At 44.5% G+C, this 5,552-nt stretch overlaps 1 long non-coding RNA gene across 1 annotated transcript; it reads right to left on the reverse strand.

Moving 5' to 3' along the window:
- Positions 1 to 502: 502 nt before the first annotated feature.
- LOC139077224 (uncharacterized) lies at positions 503 to 4,189 on the reverse strand. Its single transcript, XR_011529550.1, has 3 exons — positions 3,203 to 4,189; positions 2,388 to 2,467; positions 503 to 1,186 (listed from the first exon to the last, which is right to left on the reverse strand). It is a non-coding gene; the product is annotated as an uncharacterized lncRNA (long non-coding RNA).
- Positions 4,190 to 5,552: the final 1,363 nt, after the last annotated feature.

Below are 5,552 nucleotides of genomic sequence, written 5' to 3' on the forward strand. Positions count from 1 at the left end.
AAGCACGTCTCAATGGGCTAACACTAAGGTGTTGGCAGGGCTGCATTCCTTCTGGAGGTTGTAAGGGAAAACCTATTTTCTTGACTTTTCCAGTTTCCAGGAGCTTCCCTCAGTCCTTGGCTCATGGATCTCTTCCATGGTCAATGCCAGCAATGGCCAGTGGAGTCTTTCTCACATGCATCACTGCAATACCGCCTCCTCTGCTTCCCTCCTCCACAAAGGTCCTGTATGGGCTTTGTGATTATGTTGGGCTCACCTAGGTAATCCAGGATAATCTCCTATGTTTTAAAGTCAGCTCATTAGTAGCCTTAATTCTGTCTGCAACCTTCATTCCCTCTCACGTGTAACATAACATAGTCACAGTGGACATCTTTGGGGGAGGGAGGCATTATTCTACCCATCACACCCAGCTCGTATATTCTCCAGAGAATGCCATGTAGATCAACAGATATTTCTATTAAAAAATAAAACAAGAGAAAGAAAATGCAAAGCGTATCATATCTGCAAGAACACAATAGTCCGCTTTATGTTTTTGGGTGGAGGCCGTCATGGACACTGTCACTTGTGATTATTATTCCTCCTAAGTCAGTCAGTTGAGCTGGAAATGTTGTTAAAGTGACATGGAAACAAATGCTGCCGGTTCTTTGTACTGTCAAAATGAGCATTAAATTGCTCATTTTAATTGCTAAATTAATCATAATTAATTGCTAAATTATGTGGTACAGACGGTGTGTGTTTTGAGAAGAATGAATCTCTTTTCCTTCTATTCTTTCTGATGATTCACAGTTTACTTGAGATGAGTGAAGGACCCAAAATTCCCCCAGTCATTCAAAGCCATCAACTCATTCAGCACGTATATTTTAAGCGTCTGACAAACGCTAAGTACAGTGCTAGACAGTGGGGAAATGAGGAAGAACACAATCAAAAGTGTTCTTTGTGCTCTTGGAAATTTTAACCTACTGAGGGTCCATGTGGGAAATTCTATAAGCCTTATAAGGGAATTAGTGAAACTTGAAGCATTTGGAGGATTTAGAGAGGCTGAGAGGAATGAGGAAGACGTTTCAGGAACAGGAGGGAAAGCTGAGCAAAGCGACCGGTGCAGAAATTCACTGGAGAGGGGTCTCCGTATTCTCATCTCTTCCGATTTCCAAGTCCTCTGTTGGTTCCCACGATATCACTTTCAGGCCTGAAAACCCAAAATTAGGGTAGAAATGGTAAAGGAAATAAATTTTTCTGGGCCCAGTGGAAGAGAATCAGAAATCTGACTTTAGAAAAAAGATGACAATTGTGTTACAGTGAACAAAGGCAAATCCTTTTGGTGCCAAGTTTGGGAAATGCCGAATGTCGAAGGGCAGCTCATGACATTTCATCAGTAAAGGACACATGAGATGCACATTCCAAAGAGTTGACACAGAGCGTTGGACAGTTCAAGAACTGAAAACAGACTCAGAGGAGGAAACAGGGAGCACTTGTTCCCCTAAAATGTTAGATGATGTTTTGAAGCAAATCTCTGTAATTTTACTTGAATGGCACATCAGGCCTTAAACGTCCAATTTTTCATTTTGAATGATTAATTACCGAGCTGTTACATTGGTTTGGGCTTTCTTAAAATTGATTTCTCATTAATAATTATTTGACAAAATGCTTTGTTGCTGACAAATTCATTAAAATCTAAAATGAACAAAGAACAAAGAACAAAAAAGTCGATCCTGATTTTTGTAAAGCTGTTGAAGACTTCAGGAGAAGAGGATGAAGACGCTGATTGCAAAGACCATGACCCCGGCTGCAAAGGTCTCAGCTAAAGGAAATAACGCTGACTGCTGTGACAGACTAGCCTCAACATCTCAGTGATCTGGGACAAGAAAAGTTTATCACTTGCTTTTGTCACAGTTCAATGCGGTCAGTGAGCTCTGCTCCACACAGTCATTCAGGGACCCAAGCTCCTTCCGTGTTGAGGCACAGCCATCTTCACCTTGTGGCCTTTTGGAAACCCTGACATCAGCTGGCCAGTAGACAAGGGTCGAGGCAGAGAGAAATGGAGAAGGCCCACCTACTCGTACCCGCCTCAGCCTGTCAGGACCATCACTTCTGCTCACTGTGGCAAGAACATGTCACCTGGCTCCATGTAATTCTAAAGGGGCTGGGAAATGTAGTATAATTGTGTGCCCAGGAAGAAAAAACTTGTTTAATAACCATTTAGCTAGTCTATACATCAGCACTCTCCTTAGATTTTCAAATTGTTTGGCAAAAAGAAAACCCAAGTGTGATCTTTTGGCTGTAACTGCGTCTACTGGGTCAGCAGCTCCTCCTCGTCCTTTGTGCTTCTTGGTGTTTACCTCTAGATGTGCTGGAAGGAGGTGGTAAGGAAAGGTGAGTGGAAGAGTCACCTGATGCAGGTCTTCCCAGGCAGATGGAGGATGCTTTCCGGTGATTCCCCCTCTGTTTCATTCTGCAGCCTCACTCCCACCTGAAACGTTTCATCGAAACAGGCCTCTATTGAACGTGGACACAAGAATCTCTGGGTATGCCCCAGTTTGTCTTTTCAGTCCCCTTAATTATGCAGCACCAAGGTGCCACAAATAAACTTGTGTTCTGGAGAATGGCATTACCTTCACCCACCTACAGAACTGAGATTACCTGTCACAGACGCTATCATTGAGAGTCAAGATGACACTGCCAACAATGATTATCTGTGTGTACAAGCAACATGGTGAAGCAACCACTACCTTGTCGTTTCCCTCTGCCCCCCACAGTGGCCAAAGCTGTTCCCTGTCCTGCCTCCTTTCCAGAACATTTAGCCCATAGCAGCACCTGCTCCAGTAACAGAGATGTGTGGTCACAGGCCCTCCTTCACCAGACTCTACCCAGAGGCCCTTTAATGAGAGTTCTGAGGACCCTGGCTATTCTGAAGGGAATCTAGGCCACATTAGACTGCAGTTTCCTCCTGAGCTGAGAGGAGCTAATGAGGGAGGCAGAGGAATAAATAGGCTTGTGCCCGCTAACTCCCCTAAATGGTGTTCCCATTAAAATAGACCCAGTGCAGAGGAGTCCTCACCTGTAATTGCCACTAATAAATCCATCACACCACAGCTATTTCCACTAAACTTCAATCCACCAATATCATTAAACAAGGCAAAAGGAGCACATCTATTCAGGGGGTCATTCGTCAGAGTCATGTTTAGACATTGCTGTCAAAGATTACCTTTTCTCTGTCACATTGGACTCTTCCTCCTTTCCTGTAGCTGTTTTGCCTCTGAGATAATGTGCTTGCGTTTCACAAGCACACATGAACCTCCTGCGAGGGACTGCCCTAGAAAAACATTTTCCAAATAGATAGGTATAAGTTGGCGATTTGGCTCTCCATACACAAGGCACTATCTTTGTGGCTTTGCTCAAATTATTTAACGTCTCCGAGCCTTTAAAATGAGGAGAGTAAGAGTCATTTGCGCCACTTTGAAAGGGTTAGACAAGCATGTGGAACAGCACAGAGTAGATGCTCAATAAACAGTGGCTTTTCCTTTTTTCCTTTGCCTTCTTGCCTTTCCCCTCTCTTTTTTATTTCTCTTCTCAGAAGCACTCAACAGTTTCATAAACGGGACTCTAATCGGTGAACTTGCTGACAGCTGGGTTTAAATTGCCCAAATGGAGGGGTCTTCTGTAGGTGTATATTCTACGTAAAGGCAAGTAAAATTGAGCTTGTCAGAAGCAAAATATCTTGTAAAGAGGCAGATGTTGAAGACACTGTGGAAATATAAAGGAAGCCACACGCTGCAGGGCGGTACGTGGGTGCCCAAGTTCTAAAGAGCCACTAGCGCCGAGGCCCAGCCGGCACTCGTCCCTTGGCCTCTGTGATGCACTCTCCTGGTTCTCTTCTTCCTCCCGCTGCTTCTTTAAGGCTCTTTTGACAGCTTACCCTCCTCCCAACTTCAAAGGCTGCAGTTTCTCAAGACTCAGCCGTCAGCCCTTTTCATGTCTCACTTTACATTCTCTCCCTAAGCAACCTCATCGGTGCACATCACTTCAGTTACCAGGTATGTTCTCATGACTTTCAAATTTACTTCCCCAGACTAGACGTCTGCTCTGAGCTCTGGACTCGTTATCCTCCTGCCTACATGACATCTCCACTTGGATGTCGCAGAGCTACCCCAGGTGCAACCTGGCCAAAATTACCTAGCGTGATTACCACTCCCGAGCCTGGTCCTGCTGCAGTGTTTGTGACCCGGGGAGTGATGCCTGCGGTCAGGAAGTTGCCGGGGAGTCATCCTTTACTCCTCCCTCCCTCTCTCTCACCACTTCCATCCAACCAATCACGAATCTGGCCGCAAATTCCAATGACAAAGCCACCATGCTTTCTCACAGGGCTACTACCCTGGCCTCTGCTTGACCTTCCACATCCACTTGGGCCCCACTTGGGTGCCACCCAGTCCATTCTCCAAACTGTAAACAGAGAGATCTTTTAAATAACTCCTCTGATGTATCTATCTCTCACCCTCCCATATCTACTTCCTGCTGAAAACATTTTGAAGGCTTCCCATTGCTCTGAGGATGAAATTCCGTACTCCTAACATGGCTTGCAAGGACTTGCATAAGTAAGGACAGGCCCTGCCTATCAGTTAACTTCATCCCTTGCCATCTCTCCTGGGGTCTGGGTCAGTCACCTGGACAGTTTGAATTTCTTGGCACGCACTGCACTTTTCTCACCTCTGAACCTTCAAACGTACTCTTCCTCTCTTCAGGACATCCCCGCTCTCACTCCTTTCTTTGCTTAGCTAGTTCTTGCTCATCTGTAAGAGCTCATCTTAGAAATTACCAGGTTTCATTAATTTTAAAGCACGTTTCCACATTTTAGCATCTCTGAAATTGGTGTGCATCAGATTGGGGTGCACTGGCTGGCAGCTGACAGAGGTTGGGCTGGTGCAGTGGCCATTGCCTCTGCACACGTGCACATCAACAGTGCCAGCATTGAAGCTTGGAGAACGGGGTTTGTGGCTTGGCAGCAAGTCCTGGACACAACCTGGAACCCTCTTTTAACCCCTGGAACCAAATGGTTGTGGTGTGGGAGTGGTGGATCACATCTGTTTAGCAACATTTCCCAAGCAGGAGTCAAGAATATGTTAGCTCTACGTGATTGCAAATTTGGCTTCAGAGCACAGTGATGATAACTTTTAGGTCTTTTATAGATTCTTTTAAGAAATGTCATATCACCACTGCTCTTAAGGGCACAGAGAATGATACTGTGTGGGAAAGCACAGACGTCCACAACTCTGAGCTGAAGGTGATTAGGAAGAGATGGACTCTGAACGTAAAGAAATTTCAGGAATTCCTTAAGGACCTAGTTTGCTTGTATTTTTTTAGTTATGCACAAAATGATAAAAAGTCTATGTCAAATTAAAAATAAAAGAAATATTCTAAGTCATAAAAAGCCTTATATCATATTTAATTGGAAGCATTATTTTTCTTTCCTAGTGTACATAGAATAATGGTGTATCTCACAATTGGTCACATCTTAGATTTAATAAAATAGTGGCTCCTCAGAGCTGCCTTCACTGACA

This window comes from Equus przewalskii, chromosome 19 (assembly GCF_037783145.1).
Source record: "Equus przewalskii isolate Varuska chromosome 19, EquPr2, whole genome shotgun sequence".
Lineage (NCBI taxonomy): Eukaryota > Metazoa > Chordata > Mammalia > Perissodactyla > Equidae > Equus > Equus przewalskii.